Consider the following 13,666-nt stretch of genomic DNA (forward strand, 5'->3'; position numbering starts at 1 on the left):
TTTGGAAGGAGCATCAACCTGTTCCACTATGTTGTATGTTAGCTCTGATACCTCTGCTTGTTGAAACACGACTGTACTGTACTGTCACCGTCTCCACCTCACCATCTTCACAGACCATACAGGTGCAACAACTCTCACAACTTTCTGGCAGTTAATCGAGAACATTTACATGAGTCCTTGTCTTATTATTCATCAGATTGTGAATGTCACTGCTGAGGCCATCCCTGAGACGCTGCTAAAAACATAGCCGGTGATTTGATCTGACCTTGTGTTACCAGATCAAGAGATGAAGGCAGGCGCGCAGGTGGTTGAGTGGTTTAAGCGCATGCCATAAACGCAGCCGACCCCAGTTCGATTCCGGCCGGAGGTCCTTTGCTGCGTGTTACATTCCCCTCTCTCTCCCATATTTCCTATCTGTCTACTGCTTAATAAAGGTGTCTATGCCAGAAAAAATCTTTAAAAAAAAAGAGATGAAGGCAGAGGGACATATTGCTCCTCTCAGTTTTTTTTGTTTTGTTTTGTTCCGTAGAGGTAGCCGGCTGTGGTTAAGTAATGAGCCCTTTTGAAACGAGGCCAGCGTTACCTGTGTTTGCTGAGCACTTAGGGCCATTGGTGGCTTGCGGACCATTTGCTTATCTTTGGGGTGAGTAATGTGTGTTTGTGTGTGTCTGTGGTTGCAGCCTGGCCCTGGCTGAAGTCATCAATCACTGCAGCCCTGGGGCCGGTGGACTGGTGGCGTGTAGGGTGTGAGGGTCCATGGATGAAGGGAAAGAGAGTGCATCTGAGAGAGGTATAGAGAAAGATGTACATGCATGAATTCATATAAAGCCTGTCTGTGTGTGTGTGTGTGTGTGTGTGTGTGTGTGTGTGTGTGTGTGTGTGTGTGTGTGTGTGTGTGTGCATGTTAATGTATCTGGGTTACAGAGGTACTCACCTTCATTTGTTTAGTCAAACCGGTGGCTGAACTCTCTGCTATGTGATCAAATCGGCTGCGCTTCACATAATGTAACTTATGACAACGGCAGCATTGTGCAGTGTGTTTTTCAAGACCACACACAAATATAAAGAAGAGACAAATGGCCTCTCAGTGCACCCTGATCTGATGATCTTTAGACACACTAGCTACGTTTTCCACATGCAGCTCCTCCTCTGCCTGCTCTTGTATTTGTAGCACCTCAACACGGGTGGACAGGGATGAAATGGAAAATAAATCATATTAAATCCAGTTAAGCTTGTTTTTTTTTTTACAAGTGGAGCAAAAGTTTATACAGTTTTTCAAAGGACTGTAAATCTTTATGACAAAAATTAATAGCACAGGCCCACATAAAAGCTTTTGCAGGTCATAAGAGGTGTGAGTCTTTTAGGGTGAAACTGTAATGATCCTCAGCTGACAGGGAATATTTTATTTAGAGCCCAACCAATATATTGACAGGCTGATTATTGCTCGCATTTCACATATCCATTTGTATCAGTTTATATATTGTATATAAGGTTTCCAGACAAACTATCCAGCTGACTTTAATGGATCTGTCACCTCTCCTCTTACACCGCCATAGGGTTGACTTTTTATTTCCTTATTAAAATATCTCACCACAAAGTCATGTGTACTACTTTACTTTGGTAATATGACAGGGAATGTTGTGTTAAAAGAGGACAGATATTTGTTGAAAATTTTGTTAGCAGCTTGTAAAAAAGCAATTACGAGAAAATGGTATAAACCTGACCCACCAACACAAGATGATTGGCTGAAAATTGTGAACGAAATATATGTCATGGAGCTGTTGACCCACAAGATAAGGACTCAAGAAGAACAATGTCGAGAAAAATGGGAGAAATGGACTGTCTATGCATCAACGACAGGACAAGGACTATCGCACTGACATTAACATGGGAGCAAACTGAAGTTATAGCAATCCAACTTGTTCATTTTCTGATGGTGTTTTGTTTTGTTTTGTTTCCTTTTTAAGCTTTGTCAATGTTTAAAAAAATATCTCACCAACCAATGGTTGCATTACTGTGACATCTTGGACACACATTGATGGTCTTCAGAGGTTGATTTTTATTAACTTTGTTCCTCTGTCTTCTGGTCATAATTTCATCTTTCTTAGCTGCGAAACTAGTGACATTCCCATTAACCTTAGCTTCACTGGAAGTTTCACAACATACTAAACCAACATAGTTTAGCCCCAAACGTGCTTCATATTTCTTAGTATACATATGTCGTAAGTCTTTTTTATTGATGTTAGCACTGCATCCTGTTTTCTGCTCCGGTCCTGACTCAGGCTCCCAAAAGGATCTGAAAGGATTTATCCAATAAATCAGCCACTCATGACTCATATTCAAGGTCTGGCGTGTGCAAACTGGAGATTGGTGTGTCGAAATTGTTTCTTGCTTTTACTCATCAATTCGTCTTTATCCCACTTGAGTGATGGGATGTAAAATATGCTACTGTAACAAGGCGATTCACTGCAATGATTGGACCAGTGACTCCTCTTGAACCTTTGCATCTAGCAAGATGTCAGAAATGAAGAGCCGTTGTACCTTGAGATGGTTAGGTAACTACCACCAGCTACGTTCCTTTTATGGAAAGGCTACGTGTTGAACGTGATGTCTTGATCACAGGGAGGGATTCTCAGCTGTGTTGTTAGTACAAGGACAGAGGCTAAAAATCATACCAATGGCACCAGGCAGGATACAGAAATAACACTGTAAATTCTGTATAGATATCTGTTCCTGTGCATCTGTGTGTGTTAATCTTTTCAAAAGATGATAATGTACATGACAGCTTAGTGCTCAGGGTGTTCCCTCGACAAGGGGGTCATGTTGTTCTGCTTAATATTCCTGAGCAAGATGTTAACCATGCTTGTCATCAGTCCCGGTGCAGTTGAACATTAAAAGCTACTCCTTTACCAGTTTCCATCATGCTGTCATTGTGACATGCTGTTGCCACAGGATCATTATAATATACTGTGTGTACGTGTGATGCTCAAATAAAAATGGCACATGGCTGCATGGACGATATCTTGTAAGTTGTAAATTTTTTTGTACATTATATTTAGACACTCTGGCTAAGTGTCCTTGGGCAAGACACAGAACCCCAAATCGCTCCAATGGATGTTCCATCAGTGGAACCTGATGAGTGGTTGGTAGACCAGAAAAGCGCTGTATAAATGCAAGTCTATTTATCAGGTCAATTTAATCACAGTAAAAAGAAAATAAACTGTCAGTAGCTTTTCTAAGATCTCTAGAGACCCCTGTTCTGTGCAGGTGGAAGTGCGGCACACTTCCCCAGTAAATGTAACTCCAAAGGTGTCGACATGAACATTTCAAAATAAAAGTATGTACTAACCCTACATCGAATTCAACAGGAATTTATGATACCCTAATAATTTAGCGCAACATACACAGTACTGAACAGACATGATGTAGTATGTTGTGGTTGTTTTTTAAATGTTATTGTTTTAAATGTCTGTTTCTGTGTAAGAACCAGGGATGGAGTGGAATTAAGTACCCATATACTGTAATTTAGTATTGTTATTTATTTAAATATTTACTTTATCTCAAGAATAACATTCACTTTTTACAACACTGGCAAGTACACTCAAGCTCTTTTTTTATGTACTTGGCCAATCAAGCCAGTTCTGGTTCTGATTCTGATTCTGAACAATGTGCTCAGTTTGCTTCAGCCACTGTTCCTGTTTGTGCCCTCCTGCATCAGAATTATGCTTTTATTCCCAAAACCCCCTCGAAACTAACAGAAAACATTGCATTTCCACTTCTATTTGTGTAAAAGTAGCACTTTAAAAAGACACTTAATAATAATAATACACAAATAAAATACACTAACACATTACATCAGAATTTATTGAAACCACGGAAAAATCTGTACCTCACTTTCTGACTCTCAGCAGAAGTTTGACACAGTTTTACAAAGATAGTGTTAGGTTCATGGGTCTTTTATCAGACTGTAATATATTTTATAGGTGCTGATGGTATTCTGTCCACCGCTGCTTGAGACAAAATCGAAAATGGATCAATCCAATGTGAATGCTGATAAAACCAGATGTCTAACAATAACCCTCCTCTTGTACCAAAATATGAGTTGTCTGCCTGTGCATCTGTTTTGGAGAAGTTGAGCGTGAAAAAGTTTGACAGCAGGTATCTGGAGGCCTTCTCAGCCCCTGCTTCCTTTCCCCCGGGCCTGCGGAGCTCCTCGACTCTCATTTGTTCTGCATAAGAGTCCCATAAACTCTCATCCTGCTGGGATCTGTATGAAAATAAGCAGCCAGGCAGGGAAGCAGCGGCGCTGACGTCAAGGAAGAAGACGGGATCTGATCAAAAACACTTTCAGGCAGAGAGGAGGGCGACTGTGGCCTGATGTGACCGTCAGACAGAGGATTTTATGAGTGGAAACCCACAGTTAAAGATAGAGATTAGATTTCTATAGCGGCCATTGAGGTGCTGTTGAGCAAGGCACTTCCCAGCAGTGCTTCCTGTAGAACGGCCACCAGTACAGGACCATGGTCTGTGCTCGGTATCTCCCAGGTGTGCTTGTTTGAATGTAACCCGAGGGGAGCAGCCCTGCTGACGTCAAGGAAGAGAAGAGGATCTAATCAGAAACACACACGACAGCTGAGGAGGATAAAGAACTGGAACAGAAGCAGATCTATATTCAAATCTGGATGCGCGATCTAAAGGACTGAATCACTGAAACGTCTCCATCAGTAGAATCCCTGTGGTGTGGCGGGGTTTGATGTGGTGAGTTGTCGAGTGTGTGTGTGTGTGTGTGTGATCTTGTGTGTGAGTGTATGATATTATCCAGACTCCTGACGACTCAACACTTTCCGCTTGTGGTGTTGATATGGGTGGGCGGGGCCTCCAGGTTGTAGTGACAGGTCAGCCACTTGGTGGGATCTGACAGGAGGCCGGCAGTTATCTCACTGACCTGCTGACAGCAACACACGCACTCCCACACACACATGCGCGCACACCACATGTGTATTCCCCATACTGTGTTTCTCAGTATGTCCAAAAATTTAGCAGAATCATTACACAACAAAACGCCGATATAGTCACACACACCTCCACTGACCGTCACCTCACTTCAACACCCCTAAAAACATACACACCTTCAAAAAAATCAAACAACACCCTGAACCTCTCCCTTTTCCCCCACGGTTTACCCTCTGACCCTGTCCAGACCCTTCCCCAACACAAACACCCCCAAGCGCTTCATCCCTGACCTCACGCTCACACCCTGCAGCCTGCAAAACTCGAGCTGAGCATTCCACTGCTGCTCCTCTTGGCACATGTAGAGCAACACTTTGCTCCTGGTGGCTTCCTTATCGCCGCCTCTCTCTAGGTCTAACCTTCGACTTCTGTCAGTGACAGCCACTGAAACTAGAGTCACAATCCCACTGTAATCAAACAATGCATGATACAAACTAAACACATGTTCGCTGTGGCAGTTATCTAGCTATTGGTTGACTTAATGTTATAGGCAGATACATTAATTAAGCCTACTACAAAGCCTATAAAAATATGTCTTATAAATTAACCTTTAGGGGTTGAGATTTATAGCTTAAAATACACATACACAACCACAGTTACAAATATTGAACCCTGAAAATGTTACAGTTCAGTGATGACAACAAAATGTACTTTTTCTTGTTTTAGAATCTTTATTCAACACACACAATCATACGAGTACAACGTCGTGAAACTGGTGCTCTGTGATAAACCAATCCCCATGTATCAGTGGGCAACCGACATATGGCGTCCAGCGACGGCGCATCTGATAACGCTGTGTTGGTGTTGCCCCTGTAACTTAAGGGCAACAGCTACAAAAACTGCATCTCAACCAAGCTGTCGTGGATTACATATGTGACTCTCTGTCTCGGGAAACTGGGGATTGATTCCTGCTTGAAAGTTATTAGACTATTGTCGTTACACTTAGCTCATCATTTGTCTTTACAGTTTTCTGTGACGTGTTGGTTACTTGGTTAGGTTTAAGAAAAACATGGATTGGGTTAAAATACACCCTTTTACAACATTACAATTTCTATGGTTTTCGAGGATAACTTCTCCTGTGTGTGTTTCTGGATTGATCAATAAAGGTCCTGGAGCAACACTAATTATGATATTCCAGGAACACTACCAACACTGTGATATCCGATCCAAGCCGGTGTCTTGTTTTGTAGCTTTAACTGCCTATACTAATAATGTGACTACTTACTTGTCCATACTGATCATCTCTTTCTAACCTGCATGATGAACATGGTCTGTCATGTGACTTTAACTATGTAGACCAGTGTTTTTTCAACCTGGTGACCTCCTACCCTGCATGTTTTAGATGTTTTCTGCTCCAACACACCTGATTCAAATAAATGGCTCAAAATCAGGCCTCAGCAGAGCTCGATGGTGAGCCGATCATTGGAATCAGGTGTGTTTGCAGCAGGAAAAAACATGCAAAGAGGTTGAAAAACACTGGACTAACAGATTAATCGACTCATGATTACTCTGAATGCCATGACTCATGCTGAAGTCACAGTTTGTACTCCTGGTAGTTGTTCCAGTAATGATGTCAGTTTTAGCTGAAGTTACTTTTGGCACAGAAAGAAGAAATTAAATATGTAAAATAACAAAAACATGAAAGATGAAAACTGAACATGATGTTGTTAGATCAAGAAAGCAGAGAAATGTTGTCCTCATTTCTGGATCCGCATCAGCTTTTCTTTCTGTGTGTTGACGGAGCGTCGGTTACCTCCGATACTGCAAAAGACAACAAACTAATTCTGTCTAACTTTTTATCTCCAGCTCTCCGCCAAACACAGAAGCTGCTTGCCCACACACGCGCATACACACAGTGTTTCCCGGACCCGAGCCACATGACAGCGAGGGCCGTACACACAGCTCGCCACATCCCTATCATAACGTATCCCTCCCCAAGACACCCAGGAGGATCCTGGTCTGTCATTGGCTTTCCCAGCGGGCCGCTTTTCAACAGCGGTGACACAACACCTCTCTAATTAGCCTCATTTGAAGGTTACCAATCTCAGTAAAGATGGCTCTCCGTAACAAATGCAACAGCCCCCGACCCTTCTTCTACAACCTGGGTCGTCTGTTTGGAGCTCCTGGATCCCACCGACATCGACTGTGGGAGGTAGAAAAGAGAGTTTGTGTGTGTTTTTGTTTTTCTGTTTGTGTGGTGGTCTTTAAGTGTGAGCATGAAGAATGAACGAGTATGTGAGTGTGAGAAAGCGATAAGAGCCTGAGTGTAATTTTGATAGTGATAGTGAAAGTGCGCATAATTGTGTGTTTGTCTCGACTTATGTGCGTGTCCCTGTTGTTTGTTTGTGTGTGCGTGTGTGTGTGTTTGTGTGTGTGTGTTTGTTCGTGTGTGCGTGCGTGTGCGTGTCCGGGTTTGCCAGTCAGTAGTTTGGTTGGGCTTGCTCGGCAAAGGCCTGTGATCACATGAACCTTAAAGACTGTGATTAGGAGGACACACACACGCTCACACACAGCAGAACCCAGACTGCATGAATACACACACACTCACACACAAACACATGTGCGCACGACTACACGACAATTCACCAGCAGTAGCTTCGCTCTCAGGCACACACAGTCCCACAAACAGAAGCAAACCACTTCACACACACTCTCGCGTTCAAAACACACACTTACTCTTACGCTTGGACTCCTGTGAAATGACACACACATCTCTGGATGCTCTGTAATTTCCTGAGGATGAGCTGTGAGCTTGTGAGGTAAGTCATGATGAGGGATTACTCATCTTGCTTGGTTGAGATTATACAGGGAACTCCATCCCCGCACACAGAAATGCTCATTTCTGACGGGATGCGTCATACAATCAAGGTCAGGAGAGTTAAACTCAAAATGGTAACATATGGCGCACTTGCAAAACAGACTGTAATTTGTAACCCATAATGTCATCATTACTCAGGACTACTCACATTCTGTATACAAGATGTTCAGAGCTGTTTTTACTGTTCGTCTTCTGGGGCATTTCCAAGTGAAGTCAAGAGTCCTGATCAAAACAAGTTAGGTGTCAACACACAATTAAGTCCAAGTCATGTCTAATTTTTGTATCAAAGCAAGTCTGAGTCTAGACTTTGAGTCAATCAAGGCAAGTCTATTACGAAGTCTTTGCAAAACAAGTTGAGTCTCAAGACAAGTCAGGTCACATAAAAAATAATCAAGACAACACCGAATCAAGTCTCAAGTCTTGTCAAAACCGGTCCGCGTTAAGACTCAAATCCTCATTTTGTGACTTGAAAAGCAACATGTGAGACATGACCACCTGTCGAATTAAAAACAAATAAGGGGCAGCATATCAAGTTGTGCTGTAACCTGAAGATTCCACTACAGCGACAAGTTAATTTACTGTAAAGTGCAATTGACTAAAATTCTGAAGTGCCACCTGCTCACTCAAATGTGTGTGTGAACAGAAGCAAAATGCATTCAGTATACTGTATTATACATGTATTTTTGTCCTTGTAAGGGGAAAATGATTGCAAGTTTTTATCGTGGAGCAGTGTGACTGTAATTCACTCTCATGTAGTCCGTTACTTCACATCCCTAAACACTCCCACAGCTTGGAAAAGCTCTCTTCATAGTTTGTGGGTGAATCACTCACATAGCAGGTTTGCAACACTATCTATTTTGAGAGATCCCATGTCAAATCTGGCATCTGCCACTTAGAAATTTTGGACCATGCTACTATAAAACCTGTCAGTGATAAATGTTGCCTCGGGGTGCATTTGGCAAAACAAGTCTTCATAACAAAAATGAGATGGTCAAGAGTTTTATGGTACAAACTGGATTCAGTATTTACATTTCTAAAACCCTGCAATCCCTGCCAGTTCTGCGAGGGTCTGCAGGGCGCCAAAATGGCCGACCTCCTGCTCCCATGGCCTTTAACTACAGGCTTCAGCAGAAAATGACCACCTTAAGTCTGCCTCGACCGCCCTACACGGCGACAAGCACCCCGGACACCCGTGATTGGTGGGTTGGTGACAGATGCGTGCCATGATTGGTGGGGGCCGTAATTCAGGCTGTAATTTGCAAAGTGGAAATGTAGGTGACTGAGAAGTACGTCTGTGTGTGTGTTAGTGTGAGAGAGAGAGAGAGAGAGAGAGAGAGAGAGAGAGAGAGGAAAAACAGCCACGTAAGAGTAGGATCGACATGCTCAATTTACAGGGAGATCTTTGATACTGTTTTCCTTCTTCCTTTTTCTTTTCAGTCCCACATAACACGATGCACTTTACACCAACTCTGCCATCTCACTGGAAGAATAACAGAAAGTCCCGACGTCGTTTCCTCTTTAATCCCCTTTGAATTCCCATATGATGTCTCTTCCCACAAAAAGCTTGTGACGGTTTGGTTCAAGTCACAGTTCATGTCATGGATATGCTACTATGGCAACAAGGTCAAAGGTCAATTTTATAGCGGAGTCAGAAAGAAGTGTCACCACACCCAGATGTGTCATCACGTAAAATGTGTGTGTTTTTGGGTGGATCTGTGTGAGTGTGCCTGCGTGTATATCTAAATGTGTATATGTACATGCCTCCTTATGTGTGTGTGCGTGCATGTGTGTGTGTGTGTGTGTGTGTGTGTGTGTGTGTGTGAGTGATGTCTTTAATGTTGAAGAAGCGGCTCTGAGAGGTAATAGTGGTTAGAAAAGAGGAAGTATCTCCTCATTTTTATTGTGGCAGCAGGCGGAAGATAGCTGCCCAGCTGCAGTGCTGAAAGATATGCAGCCCAAAACACACACACACACACACACACACACACACACACACACACACAGAGCAACCCACCTGTTTCTGAGTCGCGATCGATAGCTGCTTTGATGCCTGGGAGTGTGGGGGCGATGGTGGTGAGGCGGGGGCGGTTGGGTACAGGGCTACACGGCCCATGGGACCCACGGGTGTCAGGGGTACTTTGATCCTCGTTACGCCCCTACATGTAGATTGCCGGTCTCTGGAGGGGGCACCATATCCCCTCCGCCCCCCGTTTCTCACACCAAGTTACCCCTAGACTAACCTCCACCCCCACCCCCCCTACCCCTTGCCTCTGCCCCAGCTCTAGTGCTGATCCTCTGGGACAGATGAACTAGATACTACCAGGCCTGGGGAAACACGGACACTCTCACGGTTGAGCTGCACTGATTATTAGAGCTGGAACATATGCTGGATTTACAAGCCAAAACACACAAAAACTGTATATGCACAGCCACAGACAAGCATCCGTGCATATATTAAAATAATGGTCTGACATTTTGGAACATATACATGTTTGCTTTCCTGCTGAGAGTTAGATGAGAAGATTGACACCATACTGTAACTATAAGGCAATAGTACAATGCCAGCAGCCGGTTAGCTAAGCCTAGCATAAGCTATCCTGGCTCAGTCTGAGCGTGACAAAATCTTGGTAGCAGCAGCTCTGGGGCTCATCAATTAACCTGTTAAATCTCTGTGTTTATTAGTCTACCGACTAATTTTTCTAGCTTTCTGAAGTCTTGTCATCACTGGCCAGGCAAGACTTCCAAGGTAACTGTTTCCCACTGTTTCAGTCATTATGCTAGGCTAAGCTAGCTGTTTGTCTGCCTAGCCTCATATCTAGTGTAGTCATTTAGCTCTTTCTTTCTCGGAAATGAGGCTGTTTTCCAAAAATGTTTGCAAATTGTAGGTATATGTTTATGTAATGTAAATAAAGGCAACAGTACTTCCACTGTATCACATCAATAGGCTCCTATGCTAACACCAATGCTTCCCCTTCTCTCCAAGCTCTCAACCCTAGAACTAGCTGCACTGCTAACTGAGGTAACTAGCTAATGTAGCCACAGTTGGCAGCAATTAGTGGTTAATCTGATGGCATGCTGCAGCCTATTTGTTGTGAGTGTGAATTCAACAAGTGGACAATTCTTACACATTGCATCTTTAAATAGCAAATTTTAAAATATGCTACAAAAATCATCCCTCAGTGCTGCTCTAACATGTCTCACATGAAAAATTCTACAACTGCATCCTGTGAGTGTTTTGAGTGTGCACATGTGTTCAGACATTTATGTAGGATACCCACACATACACACACGCACTCATGTTCGTAATTCAGTATCATTAGCGTGCCTGAGCATAATCAGATTTAGGACAGCTTGGTTCATACAGAGTTGAAATGTGTTCAGGTTGAATCTAAAGAGGACTGACACACTAACCACAGGACAGAAAAAAGAGTATAGGACAAAGGAGCTTAGGGAAAAGAGAGGAAGGTGAAATGAAAAAATAAAAAATGGGTCTGTGTTAGTGGGCTTGCGGTTTGAATGACAGTCAAGGCCGATGAATGTTTCAGTAGATAAAGGGGGAGATGAAGGGGGCACAGAGAGAAAGATACAGAGAGAGTGATTGAGAGAGAGAGGGAAGCAGAAAGAGAAACACAGCTCAGAATGAAGAGGACAGCAGGACGAACAGTGCGTCCATTGTCCGTGTGGCCTGGTTAACATTTTAATGAAGGAGCCACATCCAGAGTTCTGCCACAAACTACACACTGCCTCACACAATGATTAACACTCTGCAAATACGCTCAGACAATACCACGGCTAACTGCAAACTCATTGACATGAGCACATACTGTGAACACATGCCAATGAAACGCACGCAGGAGGAAACGCGGTCACACACACACTCATACCTGCAAACACACACACAGGTCTATGGGGATGGATATTTTAAGGTGAATGTAAGTTATTGTCTTCAAAATTGGAAATCATTTTGGTTAGTGTATTTAGTCGTTGCTGTGATCCGAGGCGGGAAACACACAAGCATTTCGATCGGGTTGTAAACAAGGCGACAGTGTAGTCAGATTACCTGAACCACCAAGTAAAATGAACACCTGAGATGTTGTTACAACCGCTATAACCACTGCTTTTATACAGGGAAACTGTCCTTACACTGCGGTGTGTGTGGCAGCTCAAAATTAAACTAAGAACAATGTCTGTAAACAGTGAGGCGACCACAACAAATAAGTAAGTAAGTAAGTAAGTTTTTATTTATATAGCACTTTTTTCAAATCAAAGTTTGCAAAGTGCTGTACAGGGTACAGTAAACATAAAACATAAGTAAAAAACATAATAAAAAACGAGCATAAAAGTAAACAACAAGATAAGGTAAAACAAACATACATGAACAAATACGTGCCAAGAAAGATTACGGTTCAGTTGTAGGAAATGCAAGATGATAGAGATGGGTTTTAAGAAGTTTTTTGAAGACATTTAGTGATTCAGCTGATCTGACAGAATAGGGTAGACTGTTCCAGAGGGATGGGGCCCTGATGGCAAAGGCGCAGTCACCCTTAGATTTGAGGAGGGACCGGGGTATAGATAGGAGGCCTAGGTCGGAGGATCTGAGTGGTCTAGAGGTGGAGTAAGGGTATAGGAGTTCAGCAATGTAGGGAGGGGCAAGACCATGAAGGGCCTTGAATGTGAGAAGTAGTGTCTTAAAGTCTATTCTGTATTTTACTGGGAGCCAATGAAGGGAAGCAAGAAAACGTGTGATGTGGGATCTGCGATTGGTATTGGTTAATAGTCTGGCTGCAACGTTTTGTACAAGCTGCAGGCGAGACAGGGCTGCACGGTGAGGCAGGTGAAAAGAGCATTACAGTAGTCAAGGCGAGAGAAAATCAGGGTGTGGATTAGAAGTTCAAGATGGCTGGTTGTTAACATCGCTTTGATTTTTGAGATGTTCAGGAGTTGGAAAAAGCAGGATTGTACAAGTTTGTTTATGTGTGAGTCAAAGTGTAATTTGTGGTCAAAGATTACACAATAAGGCAGGGTCCTATGACTGACACAAGCCTAGCTAGCACTAAGGCTAACACACTAATTGATATTTGTCATACGTGACCATTATTGGGTGTGACCGCTGTTCAGGAATTTAACTTTTTAATGAACACTAAACTGGTGCACAATTAATAACGTGTTTTACGTCAACCAGTAATGATCTGTTTGCCGACAAAAGTAACGTACTGCAGGTTTAACGTGGGTTTTTTAAACTAAAATGAAGTTGGCATATATAAGCGGAGAATTAACCCTGGCATGGGTTTAACAACAAAACTGATCAAGGCCACTTGAAAAGGATGGTCTTCCAGGATCCACTTCCACACCTCTGAGCAATCAATCAATCAGTCAGTCAAAAGGAGTTGAAACTGGTGTGAAACTATGTGTTTACATAGCAATCCCACAATAACACACCATAAAAAAGTCCTGTTAAAAGGCATCTTTTTAAATCCGATTTTGATTCTTTGCATAAATAGAAGATGAAAAAAAAACACATAGGAAGCATTTGAAAGCAGCACAACTTGGTGTCATACACCAAACATTGCGTGTGGTTGCTGAGGATGACAATCAAACTGAATCTTTACAATCAATGAGTCACCTGTCAGTCTGTATAATTGCATGTTTACGCCCCTTGAGTCATTCTTAAAGAGCCAGTGTGAGCAGTGAAGCGTGCAGAACTAAAATGCAAATATTTCTCCCTTTGGTCCAGACCAAATGAATCAAATTACACAAGTGAAAGCGCCCTTACAGCCCATAATCTTATCATTTATCTTTATTTTTATTCTCCTCACAACTCTTGGTCAACCTCTGTGT

The sequence above is a fragment of the Sparus aurata genome, chromosome 15 (assembly GCF_900880675.1).
Source record: "Sparus aurata chromosome 15, fSpaAur1.1, whole genome shotgun sequence".
NCBI lineage: Eukaryota > Metazoa > Chordata > Actinopteri > Spariformes > Sparidae > Sparus > Sparus aurata.